Below are 25,304 nucleotides of genomic sequence, written 5' to 3'. Positions count from 1 at the left end.
AGGCACAAGATACAAGGTACAATACTGACTTTATCTGGAAAAATGACTCTTTGATATTGTCTTCTTGCATTATTGACAAACTATTTTCTTGTTTGACACTGTAAAGCTGCTTTGACACAATCAGTATTGTATAAAGCGCTACACAAATAAATAAAGGTGACTTGACTTGACAAGAAATGCTGATTCAACATGTTTGATTGGTGAAAACAAGTGGTGAACAACTGCATTAGTCACCGACTGGGGTAACACACTGATCCAACAACACCCGACGAATGTGTCTGTTGCCATTTTTCAGCATCTGTCGATGCAGTGTGAATTGGCCCTAAGAGTCTTTGATTTATGCATCCTCAGATTATTTAGTTATATTAATATGTACATGGAAGCTCTATCAAGTACACATTTTCAATACAGGGACCCCTTTGCCACAGAACACCTTGAATTCTTCATGCCATGGACTCAACAAGATACTGGAGATATTCCTTAGTTGTCCATATTGATGTGATAGCATCGGACAGTTGCTACAGATTTGTCAGCTACAGATTCATGCTGTGACTCTGCCATTCCACCACATCCCAAAGGTGATGTCCTTGGACTGAGATCTTGTGACAGGAGGCCAAAGGAGTGCACTGAACTCATTGGCTTGTTAATGGAACTAACTTGAGGCGATTTATGTTTTGTGACATGGTATGTCATCCTAATGTGGTCATAAAGGGATGCAACCACCTCCAACCAACAAGCCATACAGTTGGAATTTCCTCCTTAACTTCAGCCCTGTAGACAATGAAAGGTAATGCGAATCTGTGGATTCAGGTTGCTTATGCCAAATGATTCCCCTACCATCTGTATGTTTGCAGAAATCAAGAACCATCAGACCATGCAACAAACTTCATGTTTTCTATAGTCCAGTTTTAGTCAGCCCATGCCTAATTTAGTCTCAATTTCCTGTTCTTGGCTGACAGGAGTTGAAGCTTGTGTGGATTTCTGTTGCTGTTGCCTATCCACTTCAATGTATGACATGTTGTGGGTTCAGAGATGTTCTGCTGTATACCACTTGTTGTAAATCATGTTTGTCAGGTACCGTCATGTTCCTTTTAACTTGAGTCAACCTGGCCAATCTCTTCTGACCTCTCTTTATACTAATTACCAAGTTGTTTTCACCAACAGAACTGCCACTTACCAAATGTTTTATTATTATTATTATTAATTATGGAGCTTTCTCCATAGACTTTAGAGCAAGCTGTCCAATCCTGCAACTGAAGGGCTATCTTACAGCAGGGTTTGGCATCAATCTGCTTCGACACACCTGTCTGTAATTTTTAGGGTAATCCTGAAGATCTTGATTAGCTGGATCAGTTGTGTTTAATTAGGGTTAGAGTAACTTCGAGCTTGGTTTGAACAACAACTAAACCTCTTGTCTATGTCTGCATATTTTTATACACTGGATTGTGGAACAATTTGCTTAGTTGTTTAGATATTTGCCTAAACAAGTAAGTTTACCTAGTTCACAGAAGCAAACTCTGGCACACTGCAGTTTATTCTGGCCAAGAACAGCCCTAGAAAGAAAAAGCCGCCTGACTGACGTGAAACAACCATCCATGTGTTTTGTTTTAAATGCTGTATACAGATGTGTAAATTTTAATTAAATTATACAAGAATAATAGACTAGAAAAAAACTCGGTGGTGCCCCAGTCTCCTGGAATTGTCATATTTGGTGTATCCAATAGTGTCTCTATAAGTCCCTTGAAGTAAAGCAAACCATTGTGACAGATATAATGGCTTTGTAGCACTTTGCATGATATCAGTCCAGTTCTTCACCTAAATTCAGCTTGTCACTAGTTGCATGTCTCTGTAGAGTCCCATGGTGAATCCTCAACCTGGAAACAACTAAACAGATTACATTTTTCTAGAGCATTTTAGCATGTCTTGCAGTGCATTCTGTTATTGTGGGAATGTAAATGCTTTGCTTCTGAACATAACCTCAAACTCTGGCTTAGCCACTGTCTAGGCCATTAGCAGGGACTTTTGCGTATTCTTATATAGAATGTTACCACTGCTGTCACATGTGTCAGGGGCCACTTTTGGCCTGATGGATCGGAGCAGTGGAGACCCATGAGTCGAGGTGATGTCATCTGTAGTAGCAGGCAGGGAAAAAAGAAACAATTGCCTTGCTGCAAAAATGTTAAACCTCATCAATATTTCAGCTTGCTTCTCGTCGTACAAGACTGTTGTTCCTCTCCGCTGGCTGAAAATACTTTCTTCCTGGGCTGCTCTTTACCTGGAGAGCCTTCAGCTCCTGTGCCACTGCCGGCTCTAGACAAGAGGGCATTGGAGTGAAAAGTGGCCATACTCATTGAGTAGTCTCTCCTCATAGCACCCCCATCTCCCCTGCTCAGGTCCCCCATCACACCACCACACATCACAGAAAAGCTCCTCATTTTGGTGATGATTAGCTTATTATTAATTCATGAGGCCATTCAGCTGTATGGTTGCCCCTTCTTATCCACAGACCTCTTCTGCCCATTCCTCCCCACCTTGGTCAAACCATCTAGTAACCCACCCAAAAACACACACAATATTCCACTTTTTTTGGGCTCTGAGGCGCATTGATTTCTCCATTAAGCAGCACTCTGAAGCCACTCCGTGCCCCCGTGGATTCTGGTCTCCCTTCCTCATCTTTGACTCACCCTCGGCCAGTCATCTGGGAGCAGCCAGGAGACAAAATTGCTGTCAACACTCTGATTCACATCACATCTCCAAGTGCTCCACAAATGGTCCATGCAGAGCACTATATAGACATAGACTATCTATCTATAGTGACTCCTGCTGGATGGGTGTGAAACCGCGTAGTAGGTTGGATTTCTGCAACTGGACATTTCCAGTTACTAGGATGTGTTGGAACTGGTTTGGAGCTAAGACTTTCAGGACAATGTCCTCCAGGAGCAGGTTTGATAGGCCTAAAGTAGATAATACAGCAATACTTATGCCTTGTATTATATGCCTAAAATGTGATTTATATGGTGGGGGAATATTTGCTGCAGGTAGATCCAGGGCTATTTTTCCACTTTCAGTCTATCTCTGAGGCCTAACATTACTGCATAATTTCACAGGCAAATTCCTCTTCCTGCCGACAAGATAAAAGATGTAAGTAACAATACCAACCTATACAACCTATACCATACCAAATTATAACAACCTTTGTCAATAACTTTTTTTATTGTATTTAAATTGGGCAGTGTGTGGTGAGAGCCTTGTGAATAAAATTGCTGATTTGGCATAAACTGTGCTCTGCATGTTCTTTTGAGTGAAACCCAGGGCCACAGGCTTGATGGATTTTTGCTGAAGCATGTTTTCAACATGTAGAACTCGTGGGCCTGCTATGTTGTATCGGAGCATGGCTCTAATGGTGGCAAAGGGAAAGTGCAATACTGCATCTAGGCTGTAGGAAAATCAATACGGATCTCCCGTATGGGTTTAGGTAAGAAGAAAAATTCTCAGACATGCATCCCGGTGAAATATTATTTCTCCTCCCTCCTCTTTTTTACTGTTAGAGTGATCATAAAATTGTGTGCCCTCTTTACAGCATCGATCAGTCAATAAAGGACTTCACTGACCAAATGGTGAGTACATTATCAGGTCACAAGTACACCTTAGTAGAAATAAAAGCTTTCCTCACTCTGCCAGGAGGGTGCGAGTAAATGCCATTTTTGAACTCCAGATCAGGGAAATACTGTATGCTATAACTTCCCGTATGACACATGCAGAATGATGTTTACAGGCTAAGCACTACAAGCCTCCTGGCATAGGGTGTAAATCATCAGGGAAAAAAATTTTAAATTCTATTTTAAGTGTCCGCTGTCATTTACACATAATGTGTCTTAGTATTCTGTCATATGATTTGCATCAAGAAAAAATTATAATAATGATATATATATATCATAATTATATTACAAACATTAGTTCAAACTGCAGAAGGGTACTTCTAAAACAATGACAGGTAAATTTTACATCTTTCTCTTTTCCTTAATCAGTCACTCTTTTGCTGTTTGAAATAATGGTAACACAAAAATCATATTTGCTGTAGTCTTCCATTCACCACTATAGAACTTTACCCAACTATGATGAAACGTGAATAAGGTCCATTGTAAGTGCCTCATTCTAAGTGCCACAACAAAGAGCTTAGCTCTTAAATATTCATACTGCTGGTTTGCTTGTTTTTCAGATTAAATGATGTGGAAACAACATCTAATGTGAGTAAATAAGGCAACATCCATTTGTTTCCTGTCATTTCACACATCATTGATCCTTCCTTGGATGAACATTCATTAACATGCGTAATTAAATTTTCTCCAGAATATTACGCCACTCAAGGGGATATGATTTAAAAAGCAAGTGACTGATGATGTGCAACTAATCGTGAGGTCATCATGAGCTATCATTCAGAAGTTCAGGTAAGATAAGGGTCCTTTACTCTAACTGAGACCCCTGGATGTCTCATTTTCCAGGGTTGAGTTAGCAGTTGAGTAGAAGGATGTGGGGTTCTACTTTGAGGAGGTGCTTATTTACATGGCTGACACACTGGGATCACCTTCAAAGTGGCTAGTAATGAGATGGGATGACTGAGGAGGGAGGCCGGCCACTGCATGTGGTGCAGGGGACAATTGGGGAATGTACTGAATTATAAATGAGTTTTCTGCACAAGAGATATGACAGTTAGCTTTAATTCCCCATTTAGCTGGAGTAGGCTTAGACAAGACTGTGCTAACTAATCAATAGAGCCCCGTCGCAAATGTTCTCAGTGCTCCTCTAATCCTCAGACAGGCCAAGACTCGGATACAATGAACTCTGCCCAGCTCTGATTTGTCTTTGTGAAACTCTGTATGGACATGCCTTTTATGTATTTTTGGATCTGTAAGCACTTCAGACCATGAATATGGATTTTCCAGATCAGATCTCACTGAAGTAATTTCCCCTGGTCCGCACTGAAACTGAACTTTAGTTGATACTGATCTTTGTCAGATTAAAGCATGGAATTGCAAATAAAATGATCACATGCATTAACTAGTAAAATTAGACATGAACTCCTATATCTCCTAAATTTCGGCAGATATACTGCACTGGAACCCTTCAAGACAAGTCAGTCACTCTGTAGCCATCTTGTAATGCCCCTGAGCAGTTGTTTTCTATAGATATAGGCTATAGCTCCTATCTACTTAAATGGGGAAAGACCAAAATCTTCAAAACTGTTTTTAAATATTACGTTTCAGTAATCTATGTAAAATCAGCAATAATATCTAGCAGTTGAATTATAAATTTGCTTCTTTAGCAAATTTGATTTTTCTCATTCATTTTTCTACAAAAATTCTGTCTGTCTCCCCCTTATACTCTTTGTCCATCGAAAAATGTGATCAGTAAGACAAAGACCGATGTATAATACTCCTCATGATGTGTTTGCTTCTGTTTAAGAGTGCATACATTTTTTACAATGTACACAGACACCACAGAGTGCTACAAACATTGTGCTGTATTTACATAATTTACATGCAGCAAGAGCTTGCCTTTATTTCTACGTGTGTACAAAAATAGTGCTGACAAATGTGTTAACGATTGATACAAATTTGTTAGTTTGTGCAGTAAGAATAAGGAGAGTTCAGTGTATATCACCAAATCTTAATCCAAAGCTAATTTTAAAATATTTTAAAGAAACCAAAGATGTATTTTTTTTTGTTTGTTAACTATAAGATAATGTGTACCCATGCAGTAGAGCACTGATATTATTTTACATTAAGTATTGAAATGTGTATATAAATGTTGCAAAGCTGCTTTTTTTAAACAAACTAATCAACAGTAAATCTAAAATTACAGCATTGTTCTGCAGTAAAATATACTGTATATGGCCGCCAGCACCAGTGCTAACTTGTAAAATGTTAAGTAGCCTACAGTATATTGTCCTGTTCATCAGGATAGTTCACTGTCGTGAATGTGCAGTAAAGACTGACAGGAAAGAGAAGGAATTGTTGAATTAAGTCTTTATTTTTGTTTTCTTTGCGCACAAAAAGTATTCTGATAGCTTCATAAAATTACGGTTGAACCACTGATGTCACATGGACTATTATAACGATGTCCTTAGTACATTTCTCCGCCTCCAATGTGTCAGTTGCGTTGCTGTCTAAGCAGGTGTGGCGGGGCGGTGCAATTTTGAGGCACCAGCCCAAGTTTGTACTGGTAAGAAAATCCGACTATGCCACTCTAGGAATTAAACCCAGGGAAAAATACTCAAACCACTCAAATTGAGTAATGAAGCACACAGGTTCGGTTCCCTCATAGAGTTAGGCAAGAGACATGAGTAAAGTATCAAAAAAATACAAATGTTCGGCAGGGATCAAGGTAGAGTTTGATTTTACAAGGGCACTTCCACACACACACACACACCTGTGCACTCTGATCACACTAATAAACACTCGAAGTGTAGCACCGCACACGATAAAGAAGAACCACCACCACAAGGAAGAAGATCAATCCACCCGTGGAACCCCAGCTCCTGCAATAAATCAAAAAGAAAATAAACTATAGAAATGGACTTAAGACACAATGCAATATGGACATCACTTAATGAAGCAACTCCTCACAACAGGGCATCCATACCAGACAGAAGTAAAGAAAGAAACTGAAACCTTAGAAGGATCGAATAGTTAGTCACCTGAGATTATTACAGAACACTCAAACTCAGTAAATGGTCACATACAAGTACAGTTGCACTATCGATGGCTGATTATGTGCAACAAAAACTACAACCACAAAAACGGTTAATACATTTTACAGGAATAAAGAAAAGAAAATCAAATAAATTCAACCAAACAAACTTTACTTCCACAGAAGAGAAGAAAACAACAAAATAGTTTAAATCAAAGAAAAACACAAAAGCAGGGGCCAATTTTTATCTTGTATACAAACGAAAAGAGATGATCAAGCCTCCCATAACAAACAAAAAATGTAAAGCAGGGTACTAGAATGGCACGATAAGAAACAGATAAGCAGTCCCCTTCAATTAATGGCAACAACAGCGTCTGCGCGGCTGTATAAACAGCAGCTCTTTAACAGCGCGAAGCCAGCAGCAAATAATCACGGCATAGAGCGAGAGGGAGAATCCATCAGGATATCACGCCAGATAGAACGCTTTACCGGCACGGGTTTGTCACGGTCATACCCACCGATAGCGCAATGGGATACTGGAAATCATGCCTGAGAGGCGAACAGTCATCGAATCCACTAAGCAGTACCGAAGGGCACCAGAACAAAAGACGCACTACAGCCACCGTCAACACAGGCAAACAAAAGGGAAAAACGGACGTGACGCATCCCAGGTAACAGCCAATCGGCCTTTAAATAGAAGATACAACTCGCTGATAGGCAAACACTGCTGTCAATCACCTAGTCTCGTTACATTCCACCCCCAGTTTCTACAACGTCGCCCCGACGGTGAACCCAACAAAATCCCACCTAGGAACTCTCAGTTCCAAGGCCGAAACAGGGTACCAACTGTACTACCCACTATGCTGGACACTGAACCCGCACCCACTGTTCGAGGAAGGTGGTGCATGTTAGGGTGCTGACCTGCAGTTCTCCTCCCAGTCCTTCTCACCACAACCTCACCTACCTCTAGTGGGTTAGAAGGCAATACAACTGGCTGTAAGCCCACCCCAACCTCAGTACCCTCTGTTGTCCTACAGGTTTCCACAGCTTGCAAGTCACCAGATGTCTGAGGGGCAAAAGGAACAATATCCTGTGGCCTCGACCTACCTCTAACTTGTGGTGCCTCTGGCACCAAGACAAACAAATCCTCCTCATCATGCCCCTCTTCCAGAGGCTGCACAAATTCAGCCACCGGACTATCAAACAACCCAGGAGCCGGATCCTGACAAATCTGAGCCTTCAGCAGAGATCGGTGCACATGCTTTACTTTTCCCAGATCTGTGGTGGGGGCAATGGTATATACCGCCCCACCTTCCTTAGGCGCCCTCATGACCTGGTACACCACTGAGTTCCACAGGTCCTGGATTTTACATCTACCCCGCACGCTATAATCGTGGAGTTATACCAGCTGACCCTCCTTCAGTGGTGCTTCCCTTACCTGCAAGTCATGCCGGGCCTTTCGCCGATTGGCTGCAGCACCCAACCGTTCACGAGCACCCTCAAACGCAACTTGCAACCGATCCTGCTGCTCCAGAATCCACCTATGAACATTGCCGGCCAACGGCTCTTGAACTCTGCCCAGTAAGAAATCAACAGGAAGTCTGGGTTCCTGCCCAAACATTAAAAAATACGGAGATTCCCCGGTTGCCTGATGAGGAGTAGTGTTGTATGCAAAGAGTACCTGGGGGAGGCAAAGCGGCCAATCACCCTTTTTGGAAAGCGGCAAAGTGCGCAACAGATCATGCAATGTTCTGTTGAAACGTTCGCACTGGCCGTTTCCAGCCGGGTGCTATGGGGTGGTACGTGACTTCTCGACTCCATACAGACAGCAGAGCTGTTGAATGAGGACGGATTCAAAATTCCGACCTTGGTCAGAGTGGATACGACCCGGCACGCTTAACTTACAAAATCACTCCACCACCAGAACCTGAGCTACAGCCTCTGCCTGTTGGTCTTTAGTGGGTACTGCCAAGGTGTATTTTGTGAAAATATCGGTCATGACTAACACGTTCTCAAGGCCAGACCTTGAGGGCTCTAACACTGTGAAATCCAAGGCCAGAATTTTGTTCGGCCGAGCAGCCAACAAATGTCCCATAAAACTACCAGGGGCAAACTACACTGGCACCGCTCACATTCCTGGCACCAGCGGGCAATGTCTGCGGACATACCAGGCCAGTAGCATCGCTGGCGCACTAGCTGGAATGTACACTCTACGCCCTGGTGCCCATGCTGTTGGTGAAGCTGGGTCAAGACATCGTGTTTTATGACTGCCGGCAATAACACCTGGAAGAATTCCTCTCCGCCGTCTGAGCGAAACACACGCCGATAGAGCACTCCATCAGTCTCCACTACGCGGTCCCATTGGCGGAGCAGAATAACTGCCAACCTGGAAAGTTTCTTACGCTCTTCGGGAGTTGGGGGCAACTTGCGCCTCCAGAACACCAACAACTCTCCTATGACTGGGTCTGCTACTTGCGGAGCACCTATGTCACTAATTGAAGCACAAGGAAATTAGGTAATCTGGTTGACCAAGGTCACCTGTCCACCATGGGCAGCTTGCTGCAACGCCACTGGAACAGCTACACCTGGACACAACTCGTGCACTTCTCCTGTACCCAAGAAATTGTATCGTGACAAGGCATCAGCATTGCGATTGCTTCTCCCTGACCTATATTTGATCTCAAAATCAAATGATGCCAATTGGGCAGCCCAACGCTGCTCCATGGCACCTAACTTTGCAGAAGTCAGGTAGCTAAGGGGGTTGTTGTCAGTAAACACCACGCACTTATGGCCCAGCAAGTACTCCCTAAATTTTTCGGTCATGGCCCACTTCAGCGCCAAAAACTCCAGTTTTCCATTGAGCTGTAGTTAGATGTATTGCGCTCAGTGGGCCTAAGACTGCGACTGCCATAAGCTATAGGGCGCACCTTACCTTGTTGCTCCTGTGAAAGGACTGCCCCTAGTCCCCCATGACTAGCATCTACCTCTAAAATGAAAGGTAGTGAAAAGTCAGCATAGGCGAGCACTGGGGCTGTGGTTAACTTAACTTTCAACCCCTCAAAGCCACACTGACATTCTGCAGACCAGGCTTCAGTGAACTCCCGAGCTTTGGGTTTGCTAGCTGAGCCACCAACCTGTGAAGAGGGGCAACCAACTTGGCAAACCCCTCCACAAAGCGTCGGTAGTAGATAGCAAATCCCAAAAATTAGCGCAACTCTGCAACACTGGTGGGACAAGGCCACTGCGCAACTACCTCCACCTTCCCTGGGTCAGTAGAAACTCCTTCCGATGAGATGACGTGCCCCAAATAATGCACTTCCTTTTTAAAAAAAGGCACACTTAGATAGTTTGGCCTTCAAACCTTCAGTCTGCAAGCAGCTCAGGACAACCTCCATCCGAGCAAGATGTTGATCCACTGAGGAGGAAAAGACAATAATATCATCAAGATATAAGAGGAGGGACTGACACTGCTGATCACCAAACAACCGCTCCGTCAACCGTTGGAAGGTGCTTGGGGCATTGCACAACCCGAAAGGCATCTTGTTCCACTCAAAGAGGCCAAACGGGGTGCAAAAAGCAGTTTTGGATTTGTCCCACTCAGTTACAGGTACCTGATTGTACCCGCTGGCCAGGTCCATGGTAGAAAACCAACGGGCCCCAGCCAGAGAGTCCAAAGTCTCCTCAATACGTGGTAGAGGGAACGCATCCTTCCTAGTCTTCGAATTTAAGCGACGGTAGTCTACACACATGCGCAGGCTACCGTCCTTCTTTTTGACCAGGACAATGGGTGAAGCATAAGGACTACAGCTCTCTCTAATTACCCGAGTTTCCAACAGTTGATTGATATGTGCCTTTACCACCTCATACTCGGATGGAGGAATACGCCTGAACCGCTGCCTGACAGGGATGTCATCCAACAAGGGGATATCATGGGATATCAAATTAGTACATCCCAAATCCCCATCGTTCATAGAAAACACAGACACATACTTCTCCAGTAATGCCCTAACCTTAGTCTGTTCTTCTTCTGACAACACGGATAAATCTAACATAGCTATCTGCTCCTGCACAGTGTGGGAAACCTGCACAACCTGTGTACTCACCTTGGCTGTAACTGTCTTAACTTCTGTGACCTCCGGGGGCAAACTAATCACATCAACCTTATTCACAGTGCCAATAACAGTGCTAGCATACAGAACTACGTCTACAGTCCCAACATTAACTACAGGCACATAGACCGTACCACCGTCCACCCTTAAAAGAGCAGGAGAGGCCAACAACCCTGCCGGTAGACCAGAAACTGGTGGTTCAAACAGTACTGCACTGCTCGAATACTGCACAGAACAGGTTGCTGCAACAAATTTCATGGTGCCACCCGAGATACGACACGCCCGACGTCCCCGCACTTTGACTCGCCCCCCACAATCTAAAACTGACTGAACGTCATCCTGATGGCAATGTTGTAAGGCCTGAAAAACAGAATTAGGGGCCTGTGACACCACCGGTAGATCAAAGAGAGCTGTGCCATGCTGGCCAAAGAGCTCCCGGTAGCAGCGGCTCAGGATGTTCATGCCCAACACCCCAGGAACCTCTGCACACACACCACCAGGAGGATCTCTGACCACCAGCACGCCGCAGCCCAAAACTACTTGCCCACAGAGCTCCACATCCAATTCCAGATAACCAATATAAGGAATTGAAAGGTCGTTTGCAACTCTAAGCTGTAACCAATGACACGATCTAAGCTGTTCCTGACCCCACGACCCAAAATTAGCCACAAACCAACTCTCAGTAATGGTGGACACCATGGAACCAGTGTCCACCAGGCAAGGTACCTGAACTCCACCCATAGATATAATGAGCTGTGGACAAGTAGACATAAAGAGTGACATAAAATCAGAACCAGTTACATTTGTGGAGCCTATCCTTTTCCCAACCAAGCTGTGGCCCTGCAACTCGGTGGGAACTAGTTTTCCGACGGCTGCACGGTTGATGGCTGTTCACCCCTCATTAAAGCAGAATTCACACGGGCTGATGGTGGGCGGACAGATATCCGCTCCCCATCACATGCTCTGGCAAAATGGCCAGGTTGCTGACACCTTCTGCAAATTAAGTTAGCCTTAAACTGTCGTGGGCGTGACTGGGGATTTTGAAGCTGAACCATATTTTGGGTTAACTGATTCAATTGTTGTTGCTGCTTTCTCAGCATATCCCGTAGTTCACTCATTTCTGATGTTGCTGAACCACTACTACTGATGTGCTGATGTCCCTGCACCCCATATTGAATGCCATAAGCGGATGGAACAGACTGACTTCGACCACGCACCCCCCCAGGCATGCCCTCTCTTTCCCAACGAAGGGCTTCGCTGCGAACGTCAAACAACGTAGCAGTGGGTTGACGATGCGCTAATTGCTTAAGTTCACGTCGAAGAGCACAATCGTTAACATACTCAACAAACTGATCTCTAAGCAAAATTTCGGCGTTAGGCATGCCATGAGGTGACTGATTTTTTACTTTTTCCAGAAGACTCATCAGGGCCAAGGAGAACTCCACCAAAGTCTCCCCATCCTGTTGTCTTCTGGAAAAGAAAGAGTCTTGAAGCGCTACGTAAAACTTTGTGCAACCGTACAATTCACGCAATACCTGAATAATTTGATCCGGATCCTCCCTCTCGCTCCTCGACCTATGACGAATTTCCTCCCTCGCCTCAGCCTCCAGATGATCGAATAAGAAAAATGCCCGATCAGCTGTAGACAGATGGCGTAGCCGCATACAAGCCTGGGCCTCCTCCACCCACTCATCGATGCCAATGCCCGACCGACCACCAAACTTTGGGCACTTACGATCTCGAGGAACGAAAACAAACCACTCAGCTGTCGATGCACCAGCACCAATGAGTGGGGGATCTATAACCACAGGAATAGAAACATTAGATGGACCCGGCTGTGCAACGGACACTTGCCCTTGCTGCAGCCTTTCATTATCGGCTTTCAATTGAGCTACCAACTCTCTTAACTCACGTAATTCATCCTCCATGACTGCAAATGCACAAACACTTACCACTACTAATGTAAACTAAAATTTACTTATGCCGATCCACCGCAAAGAGGGACTGCCGCTGTCTGGTTTCTACCGAAAAAAACAAACAAATGTACAAAGAAAACCCACGTCTCTGAACTACACAAGAGGGAACCCTGCCGACTACGCCAGAATGTGGCGGGGCGGTGCAATTTTGAGGCACCAGCCCAAGTTTGTACTGGTAAGAAAATCCGACTACGCCACCCTAGGAATTAAACCCAGGGAAAAATACTCAAACCACTCAAATTGAGTAATGAAGCACACAGGGTCGGTTCCCTCATAGAGTTAGGCAAGAGACATGAGTAAAATATCAAAAAAATACAAATGTTTATTAATACAGAAATGGGTTAAAATACTGGACACTAAAATCAACAGAGCACTAGAAGCCCCACTTCAAACAAGAAAAAAAAAAAAATTACAACCAGAAAAGTAGTAATAATACAAACCAACTTTATATACACATGTAACAAGTCGGTATATCTGAAAAACAAACTGAAATACCGGCAGGGATCAAGGTAGAGTTTGATTTTACAAGGGCACTTCCACACACACACACACACCTGTGCACTCTGATCACACTAATAAACACTCGAAGTGTAGCACCGCACACGATAAAGAAGAACCACCACCACAAGGAAGAAGATCAATCCACCCGTGGAACCCCAGCTCCTGCAATAAATCAAAAAGAAAATAAACTATAGAAATGGACTTCTATGCAAGACACAATGCAATATGGACATCACTTAATGAAGCAACTCCTCACAACAGGGCATCCATACCAGACAGAAGTAAAGAAAGAAACTGAAACCTTAGAAGGATCGAATAGTTAGTCACCTGAGATTATTACAGAACACTCAAACTCAGTAAATGGTCACATACAAGTACAGTTGCACTATCGATGGCTGATTATGTGCAACAAAAACTACAACCACAAAAACGGTTAATACATTTTACAGGAATAAAGAAAAGAAAATCAAATCAATTCAACCAAACGAACTTTACTTCCACAGAAGAGAAGAAAACAACAAAATAGTTGAAATCAAAGAAAAACACAAAAGCAGGGGCCAGTTTTTATCTTGTATACAAACGAAAAGAGATGATCAAGCCTCCCATAACAAACAAAAAATGTAAAGCTGGGCACTAGAATGGCACGATAAGAAACAGATAAGCAGTTCCCTTCAATTAATGGCGACGACAGCGTCTGCACGGCTGTATAAACAGCAGCTCTTTAACAGCGCGAAGCCAGCAGCAAATAATCACGGCATAGAGCGAGAGGGAGAATCCATCAGGATATCACGCCAAATAGAACGCTTTACCGGCACGGGTTTGTCACGGTCATACCCACCGATAGCACAATGGGATACCGGACATCATGCCTGAGAGGCGAACAGTCATCGAATCCACTAAGCAGCACCGAAGGGCACCAGCACCAGAACAAAAGACGCACCATACCTGAGAGGCGAACAGTAATCAAAACCACTAAGCAGCACCGAAGGGCACCAGCACAAAAGCCGCACTACAGCCACCGTCAACACAGGCAAGCAAAAGGAGAAAACGGACGTGACGCATCCCAGGTAACAGCCAATCGGCCTTTAAATAGAAGATACAACTCGCTGATAGGCAAACACTGCTGTCAATCACCTAGTCCCGTTACACAGGGTCAGAAACCTCTCGGATTTCAACAAAAACATTGTAATTTGTGTTGCGAAGATGAACGAAGGTCTTACGGGTTTGCAACGATATGAAGTTGAGTAATTAATGACAGAATTTTGAACAGTTGATATAAAAAAAACTGGATGATTAGTAATTTCCTACTGCTAAATTCTGGCTAAATTCTGGTTTTAATTATTGGACTAAATTCTGGATCATCAGTTTGTAGCAGTGAAAGATGAGGTAACATAATGATCACAAGTGCAGTATGGAATACCACAAGGCTCAGTACTAGGACCGCTGCTTTTCACACTTCACATTACGCTTTGGAAATATCATCAGGAAACATGGTGTTAGCTTTTACAGTTATGCTGATATGGTTCCACGGTTTTGCACAGTTATGCTGAGGGAATCTATCAGATTTATATTTCTTTGCAGCCTAACAAAGCATACCAATTTGCAAAACTAATGGAATGCATAGTTGATATAAAAAACTGGATGACTAGTAATTTCCTACTGCTAAATTCTGAAAAAACTGAGGTTTTAATTATTGGACCAAAAACCTCCGCATGTAATAACCTAAAACACTGTCTAACACTCGATGGCTGCTCTGTTAATTCTTCACCATCAATTGGGAACCTAGGTGTGCTATTTGATAGCAATTTTTCCTTTGAAAACCATGTTTCTAGCATTTGTATATCTAAATTAAAACCTATGCTCTCAATGTCAAACGCAGAAACATTAATTCATGCGTTCATGACCTCAAGGTTAGATTATTGTAATCCTTTATTGGGTGGTTGCGCTGTGTGCTTAATAAACACACTTCAGCTGGTCCAAAATACAGCAGCTAGAGTTCTTACTAGAACCAGGAAGTATGACCATATTAACCCGGTTCTGTCATCACTGCACTTGCTCCCTATTGAACAACGAATACATTTTAAAATTTTGCTAATTACTTATAAAGCCCTGAATGGTTTAGCTTCTCAATACTTGAGAGAGCTCATATCACATTATTGTCCTTCACGTCCGCTGCGATCTCAAAACTCTGGCCATTTGATAATACATAGAATATCAAAATCTATTGCTGGCGGCAGATCCTTTTCCTATTTAGCGCCCAAACTCTGGAACAATCTACCTAGCATTGTTAAGGAGGCAGACACACTCTGTCAGTTTAAATCTAGATTAAAGACCCATCTCTTTAACCTGGCATACACATAATACACTATCGCATTTCTAAATTCAAATCCATTAAAGGACTGTTAGGCTGCATTAATTAGGTCAACCGGAACCGGAAACACTTCCTATAACACCTGATGTACTCGCTACATCGTAAGAAGAATGGCATCTATGCTACTATTAGTCTCTTTCATTCTATTTCAGAGGTCACCGTAGCCATACAGATCCAGTCTGTATCCAGATCAGATCCCAGAGACAGATCCCCTGCGAAGACCTTGTCACCTCGACGACCATCGGCACAAGACCACAGGAACCAGACAAGTCCTCTGCACAATCTGACAGCCTGGAACTAAATCACGCCATGGTGGTTTCGTCTGGCCAGAGGAGAACTGAGCCTGGTTTCTCCCAAGGCTTTTTCTCCATTTCTGTCACCGATGGAGTTTTGGTTCCATGCCACTGTCGCCTTTGGCTTGCTTAGTTGGGGATGCTTGACTGATTGCACAGACACTATTGGAAGAGAGCTGAACTGGAGGATGAAATCACTGAATCATAAATGAACTGACTTTATCTGGAATTTATTTTTTTATTCTTTGTTATTGTCCTTTTGCATTATTGACATAATTGTTAAACCAAGGCCTTTCTTTTGAAAAGTGTACAATCTGTGCAGGACAGACATTTGCATCTTGTTCGGGAGCGTAATTTTGGCAATACGTACAAAAACACTGCGACTCACAAGACAAAAAACACGAAAACACCTTTCTATCGGGAGAGAGAGAAGCCGCAGCGTGTGAACGCGCCGCCATTTTGGACACTAATATCTTTCTTGATTCATCCAATAGCTACCTGGAACCTAGAAAGACAAAATAAAAAGAAAAGAGGATTGATGTCAGACAAACAAAGTAAATCACAGAAAATCAAAGGATGAGGTTAATACTCAACTAACATCAACAAATTGAAAACTGAACAAACAAGGTATTAGCACTATTCTATTTTAGCACTTACAGATTTCTGAGGTAAATTGTATTAATCATAGTAGTCACTGAAACAGTACATCTACAGTATATACAAATATAAAATTGTATACACGGCATGAGAAAATCCAAAGTGAAAAGAGTCTGAAAATTGGAATCAAATCTGGTAGCTAGACCTGGCTGTATAGCATATAGTTTGGTTCAAATTGCATTCAAGTTCAGATTATTTTACAGCCATAACTCTGAAAACACAGTGGAATATACAGATCTGAAAATTGTTGTGAAGTGCCTAAAAAAAATCACTTTCAAAGACTGATGGCACTAACACATAGCAAACTTTAGCAAATTCAGTAATTGATTAATCCTCAAAAGAGTTAATTGTATCTTCTTTAAACCTTCATATCAGTAGAGGTTCACTTGTTGACTGTTTAATGTGCTTTTTTTTCAATTCAATTCAATTGTTTTTAAGTGCAAAGATATCTTGGTAATTGTTCTGATTCTTTCTAGAAATACTTGAAGTCAGGTCTATTTTAGTAAGGTGTAACGGGACCAAACATCCTTCATAGTGCAACATGCAAAAGATTTTCTCTGACCTTGGCTTTATCAGTTGGGATTGTGGGTTGTGTAGCTGTAGTGGAGGGAAAAACTTCATCAAGTCTCCAGTGACTTGTGTGAAATTCAAATGCGCTCCTACAAGAGATGAAGCAGACTGTCATTCACAGGGATGAGTGATACGGCACCCAGCACTCTGACAGTACGGAAATCGATCCCTGCAAACCTTGTCTTTATAAAAGGCATATGAGAAGAAAAAGGGAAAAAAGCTCTAATAAACATCTCTTTAACTTGGCTTGCTCACAACAAAGCTACCCTTTCTGTCAGCCAGAGCTGCCTTAGAAAAAAGATGCACATGTGATCAATTATGGATGCGCTGTCTCCTACCCCTGGAGTTGGCGAACACATTAGGTAATGCAGGAGCTCAATTTAACTAGATGGGCTTGTTAATGTGTCCCGCTGGGAAAGGCCTCCGGTTCCTTTTGAGTTTCCTCTTGAACGGTGAAGGAAAATAATGTTTGGAGATGGTAGATGAGAGAACGCTTGGAGTTGGCACAGTGTCCCAAGGAGAGGGCCACCTTTCTACGCTCGAGTCAAGGAAGCACGAGTGGGCATCGGGTATAAACCGTATCAAGGACGTTGGCTGTGTTTTAGGAACCGTCTGCTGATTAAACTTTTCTTTGCCGTTATTGCTTTCTAATTCATTGGAGATTTAAATTAATGATGCCGATGTTCTAGTTTTTAACTTCTGGTGGTTTTAAAATGTTGTCAAGTGCATGGTTCCATTTATTCATTGTTTCACTTGAACTTTTAAACAGCACAGAGAGACAGCAGGGCTTATTAATGATGCAAAATGTGTTCGTATCGTTTATGATATATTAAATAAACAAGACTGGAATGTCATTTTTGTGTGTCCACGTTCAAGAGGAACCTGTGACCTATTATTTGTCTTTTCTGGAACAGTTTGCTTTGCAGTAAATAGAGGCTTAACTCAAGGTAGTGACCCAGACACATGCAGATGCAGTCCCTGATGAGAAATGTATGATCTTTCTCCTGTGCTCTGCACTCCATGATTGGACTTTGTAGAGAATCTAAAAGGACCTCAATTAGTGGGCTGAGAAAGCGCCTGATGGAATGAGAGTGCTGTTCGTGAACTCACTCTGCATGCGTCCGCTAATGCAGGCTCCGGTTTGGGTCTGTGCCCTCAGCTCTAATGTGAGCTACGTTGCTCTTTGAGTGACATGCCGAATGCAAAAAAATGAGACCAGGCTGGTCCAGGCTTTTTAATCTGACCAGTTCCTTGGGACCGGGACCTGAGTGGTAATTGCAGACTGATGGAGGGGAGGTGGCAGGTGTGACTGTCAGCTCTAATCAAGCCCTCGTGCCCAAAACCCATGATCCTTGAGGAGCAGGGGGGAAAAAGAGTGAAAATAGAGCACTCACTTTCCACCGCCACATCCATTTCCTCTCCCCCCTTCTGCACTCATCCCCCGACTCTTTTTTCACCTTTCTCTTCTCTACCTTAGCCTGTGCTCTTTCACCCTTTCCACACCTGTCGACTCGATTATGGAAATTAGCATTTGTGACGGAGGTCTAAAAAGCAGATTAGCAAGAGGAAGGGCTTTTTATTGTGACATGGTTATTCCATTGGGGGACCAGGGGGTGGAATTTTCATATCATTTGGAGGGGGTCCCTTATGTTTTCTCAGTCTGGTTGGGAAGAGAAGTAGATTGTGATTTTTTTTTTTAAGGGGGCGGGGCATGAGTGCACAACAGGATGTCCCATTGAAGGAGTCTTACTATATCAGTATTCAAGATTAGAGCAGACATTTTTTCAGTAGAATATCAAATGTACTATTAATCTCTGACCTCCATTACCTCCGTTAAATGCAAACACTGAATGCCACAAAAATGTTTTGAGATGCATATTTTTGTAATCTATTATTGAAGGAATATTCCAGGTTCAATGCAAGTTAAGCTCATTCGAAAGCATTTCTGGCATAATGTTGATTACAAAAAAAAATTTAATTTCCTGAAAAGGTTAGTAATTCTCTCTCTCTCTCTCTTTTTTAAATCAAAATAATGTTAACGTATAGTTCATGTCTTGTGGCTATACTTTTGGAACAGTGAGTGTTTTAACGTTGACAAATTGGCCTCATTCATTTCCATTTTTAGTGGCTCACTGTCATAAATTTTTGCTTTTTTAAGAAAAAATACCAAGTCAAATTTGATGACACAAATGCTGTCAATTGAAAACTTAGGATATTCCTTTAATGCAGTAAATAAAGGAGAAAATTATAATTTGATTGATTGATTGATTGATTGGTTGATTGGTTGATTGATTGATTGATTGATTGATTGATTGGTTGATTGATTGATTGATTGATTGAAATCTACTTTAGATGGTTCCTTGGTTTGTCACACAAGTGGTCAAGCTCAAGAACTTGTAAAGGCAATGCAAGTTTATTTATATAGCACATTTCATACACAATGGTAATTCAAAGTGCTTTACGTAAAACAAGTTTTAAATAATCATAAAATAATCACAACAGATGCATAAAAATAAGAATAACAATAAAATCAAAGAATCAAAATGATTAATACTTGATTTAAAAATTATTAAAACAGTGAAGAATAAAAAGAGAAGAATACATAAGATAAAGTGCAATCAGCCAAATCTAGCGCAGTGCTCATTCATGTATAGTTTGGATTTAAATATGGTTACTGTTGGAGCATATCTGATCTCTTCTGGAAGCTGGTTCCTTCTCGGGTGGCATAATAGTTAAAAGCCTACTCGCCTTGTTTTGAGTCCTTGTTGTTTTGAACTCTTTCTTACTGACTTGATCTTAATGATCGGAGTGCCCATTTAGGTTTATATTAGATGTCCATATGCAGTGGCACCTGCAGGCGTCCTGCTGTACGCACTGTGCGTACCATGAGCGCTCAGACTGACCTGAGATTTGCCCCGCAAACATTTCAGCAGTTATTATAGGCCTGTGTGTCCCGTATTTCTGTCGACTGAACCAGCCATGCCATTAATTATGAATTTATCAGTCTTTTGCATGCCAAAGTCAATTTCTGCGTTTAAATATTACACCAGATAGAAGCAGAAAATCGTGCTATATGCACTTTCATGAGATCGGGTTAGCCTACAACAATTAATTTGTAGGCTATTTTACAAATGGGAATACAACAAATTCATGACAGTGTTTTACATTCAAGCTACCCGTAAAATTTATAGTGAAAAGTAGCCTACTTTAAAAGCGTCTGGAATGCAATAAAGTAATTTTTAAAGCTATTTTTAAAGCATTTGCTGCATGGATTAAAAAATAGGCTAATAAATAATTCACATATGAGACAAAATTGCGTTGCAGCAAATCCTTTAAATTTTAAGGTATTCAGACATAAACATAAAAATCTGAAAATATAAGCAGCTATACAATTATAGGACAACGTTTTACATATATGGCATTATAATTTATGTTTAATTTTTTTTTATTGTACAGAATTATAAAATAAAACACAAATTATAATCGGGCCTGTTTTAGGCTTTTTATTATTTTTATATTTTAGACATCCATCAATTATAGTGGAAAAAAATGACTCCTCATTGGACGTGCCTTTAGAGAGAAATGCATCTTTAGGGAGTACATAGGCCTAATAAAATAGTTTCTATTTTCGATTTGAATTATTTCGTTTTAAAGTAGTAATTTAAAGCTTTCTATATTTTTTTTTATCATGTCTGTGAGGCAATTTGCTCAGTTTAAGTTCATCATTGTGAAGCGCTCCTGCTCAAAACCGAAACGGCAGAAAGCGTTTGTTTTCTTTATTGTATAAAAGCACAACGTTTTGCTGATATTGTGAGTGCACACAAATACAAGTAGACCCTTTACAGTTTAGAATGATGTATTACTCTTATCATTATGAGCAAAAATTACTGGTATTTTAAGTTGTTTCCTCTGTTAGAAAAAAATGCAAGGGATCGCGCTGGCGCCCTCATGTCCTGCAGAGCACGCTTCAGCTTCCACTCTCTGCACAAACGATTGGATAATATGCGTCTAACAGCGCACATTTATGTAGGGTAAACATGTAAACTAACATTAGGCGCGTTTCCATAACAGATTTGCGCAAAACTTTGGCAATATTTTATAAATGTCATAAAAAAGTATTGCGAAATGACGGCGTTTCCATTAACCAATGTTATTAGACTTAAACGTAACCTTTTGCCTCTCGCGATAAGTCATGGCAATGGATTTTGGTGGGATTTTGGCTATATTTATTCAAAGGAGGCTTATGCTGGAATAAACCATAGCCTGTATAAAAACATAAACACAAGCATCGAGTGGCCATAATCAGCTTGAGTGGCCATAATCAGCTTCAGTGGCCGTATCAGAGCCACACTGCACCGCAGACGTGTGCAGTGTAAATTGTCTAAGCATTAATAGTAGGGAAAGCCCCTTAGGAGCGCGGCCACTTATGAAGTGTTTCTTGGAGGTTATTACATTGATGAATGATCATATGACGTTTTACATACGCCATGTGACCTGTAAATGCGAAAAAGCCGTTTCCGAAAAGGCTAAATTGATCAAATTTAGGCTATGATCAACTCACTGTCTGCCGCTGGCCGCTTGGTCCTTACTTAAAAAAAACAACAAAGAAAACTTAGATTTAACGAAGCAAAAAATGCTCCAAACGTGTTTATAAATTAACTTTATAAAAAAATTTAAAAAACGAAACGAAATATAATCACTTTTCCATTACATACAAAACTGAACTATTTTAAAAGCTGAAACAGTAGTATAAGCTTTTTTAGGAAAAGGGGAAAAAAGACCCCCACCCAAAAAAAAAAAAACTGTGCGTACCCTCGGAAGAAATCCTGCAGGCGCCCCTGTCCATATGTACATTGTATTGAGGTCCTATGCCAGTGACTGATTTATAAATAAGTAGTAGTACTTCAAAAATCTATTCTAAATATAACTGGAAGCCAGTGTAAAGACCTGGTGACTGGTGTGATATGCTTTCTGGTTCTACTCAGAATCCTGGCAGCAGCGTTTTTTATGAGCTGCAGCTTTCTAATGATCTTTTTATGAAGTCCGGTGAGGAGTCCATTACAATAGTCCACCCTGCTGGTGATAAAAGCATGGACAAGTTTCTCTAAGTCTTGACTGGAAACAAAACATCTAATTCTTGCAATATTTTTGAGACAATAATACAATCTAGTCAATGCTTTGACATGACTACTGAAACTAAGGTCGGTCTCCAAAATCACACCAAGATTCTGGACTTGATTTTTTGTTGTTAGACCCCTAGAGTCAAGCTATGCATTCATCTTGAGAATTTCATCTTTGTTTCCAAATGCAGTTTTATCTTTGTTTAACTGAAGAAAGTTTTGCCACATCCAGCTGTTAATTCCTTCAATGCATTGGCACAGGGAGTCATTAGGCAATAAGGCTATGCAGATCTGGGTGTCATCCGTATACCTGTGGTAAGAAATTTGGTACTTTCTCGTTATTTTGCTCAGTGGGACCACATACAAGTTGAACAGGAGTGGTGCAAGAATTGAACCTTGTGGGACTCCCCACGTCATGGATGTCCACTCAGACATATGGTTTCCTATGTTCATATATAGAAATATAGAGAGTACCATATTTAATTTTGTATGATACTGAAATCCTACATGGACTATTTACTCACCGCCATGAATACTGATGTCAGATCAGGTCAGTGTTAAGCTGTGCTTGACGCACAGTTTGTGGTCACCAGTGGATCAGATCCCTCCTGCTGAGTGGCTGCCTTAACAAACCCGCCAATAGATGAAGAAGAGAACTCAGGCCTCAGATATTGAGAAGCAGGAGCTGTTGTGGGAAAGAGGCCAAGGCGACAATCTCCCGAATCTCCCAACAAGTCTCCAGATAGTGGACCACAATACATTGAAATGCAGTCTGATATATGGCAGTTACAATATTTAAAGACTTTAAAGACTGTGAAATGGGACAGAGAGCATTTTTAATAAATCAATTATTTCTGAAAAATTAAAGCTTTATACAATAGTATCATCAACCAAGACATCAGATCTTGTCTTGTCGTTGTCTTGCCTTCTCAGGTCATACTTAGAAGGGAGGGGTTGCTATGTATGACTACGTTTCAGGATTTTTAAATGTGTTCTAGTTTATCTTCAACGGCATAAAGTTTATGCTTTGTCTAAGAATTGTTTCCTTTTATTACTTTTGCTTTAATAGTTGAACATCATTTGAAATTAAAGTATTTTAATTTTATTTCATTAGACATTAGAGAGAGAGGTCAGGAAATAATGAAGGAACAGGATTAGAAAATATCACAAACTATATTCATACCTGTGGCATCCACATAATATGGACAGTTATGACAAATTTTAGAAATTTGAGATATGTTTGAGACATTAAGATGATTTATAAAAGGAAATGCTATAAAGTTAAGTCTATAATTATACTGATATTGCAGGAATGAGTGTTTCATTATAGAATTTTATTTCTATAGCTTTCTATACTATTACATTTCTTTCCTACACACTGTCATCATTCCCAAAAGGTTTGGGTGTCTGATTGGCCAGGCTGGTCAAGTCTGGTGCTTCGTTGAACAACATGTGGAGGAAAGCAAGTATTGTGTAGAATATTTTATTTTTCTGCTGAGGAAGCCAGAAGGTCAATATCTCATGCCTTTGAAGACAAGGAAGTAGAGTTGCTGCTTTTTTGGAATTGGTAAAGTTTTGAAGGTTACATGAAAAACTAAATCCATTTCTGTCTTAAATTTAATTCAATTTAAAAATTAAAGAGTTTTACTACATATTTACTTTCATATTTAGGTAAACTGTCCAGTGTAAACATTTTATGCCATTTTGAAGGTTTGCTAATCATGCTTAGTGCTCAAGAACAGTAACCGCTTACTTTGCATAAAGGAATTTGGTTCTACATATAGTTTGTTAAAACATTCTATTTCAGAGCAGGTATCTAATCATAGTGCTTAACAAATTGGTGCTTAACAAACCTAGAAATATTGATACAAGTAAGAGCTATGGAATAAGTATGTAAAATGCTAACATAATTGAATTAGACAACAAAATATAAATTTGGTTCCCAGTACTGTTTATGAGTCACAAAAATATAAAAAATAAAATAAAAAACTTGTTAAACACACCCTGACAAAAAATTGTCCCTACCTTACATCCCCCTGCATAATTTTTGTCTGCATCAGACCTGCACATCCACAGAGTGGCTGAAGTTTGAAGAATGAATCATAAATCCTGTGAAAGAGCATAAGAAGAAAGACGGTTGGGAGGGGGAGAGGGAGAGGGGAACGACATGGCAGCTAATTTACTGACATGGGGGCGATGGGGAGGTTGGCCTCTGATAATATTGTTTCTTGAAGGAGCAGCACAAGCAGTGAGAGGAACAAAAGTAACTGTGCCCCACAAATCCTGTAGCCAATTAGTCTGTATCAATAATTAATAGGCATTGTCTGTATGGGCCACAGCAGATTGAGTTTCTCTCTGCCTGCCTAGATTGTTATGACAAGTAGTGACTACATAATGATATTAGCGATTAATAATTCAGCGCAAGCAGTGTTGCTTCAGGTGACTGGTCTGGCCATGCCTCCACTCCAGACCACACAGTCCGGAGTGGTCAGGAAAAGTGTGCATTTGTTTATATGCATGTGAAGCTGTGGAAAGCATGTTGATGAACAAAGCAAACCAGTGACTAGACATGGAATAAAATGTAGGACTGAAAACAAAACAAAAGTCAATCTTGAAAGTAAAGCAAATAGTACTGTGACCAAGGGACTGTGTGTTGTCATATTAAAGAAAACATACTTCTTTTAAAGGGGAACAGTTATTTTTTTATGTTTAACTGGCTTACATAATGGTGGTTTTGCTATTTATTCTGACACCTAGTGGTGTGGATGAAGCATCATGCTAAAGATTTCTGTTTTTGATTCCATTGTAAAAATGGATTATTCACAGTTATCCAAGATTATTTATTCTGCAATTGAATCCATCCAATAAAAGGATTTGTCATTAAAATAACGCCATAAAGGAAGGTTACTGAGGTAAAGTGAGTGAGCACACACACACACTCACACACGTGCGCACACACACAAGTGAGCACACTCCCACTAGTATTTGTAAATATTAAGCCGCAAAACGACTATTTG

The sequence above is a fragment of the Sinocyclocheilus anshuiensis genome, unplaced genomic scaffold (assembly GCF_001515605.1).
Source record: "Sinocyclocheilus anshuiensis isolate Anshui unplaced genomic scaffold, SAMN03320099.WGS_v1.1 scaffold1095, whole genome shotgun sequence".
NCBI classification, from domain to species: domain Eukaryota; kingdom Metazoa; phylum Chordata; class Actinopteri; order Cypriniformes; family Cyprinidae; genus Sinocyclocheilus; species Sinocyclocheilus anshuiensis.
Note: the sequence above shows the minus strand (reverse complement) of the source record.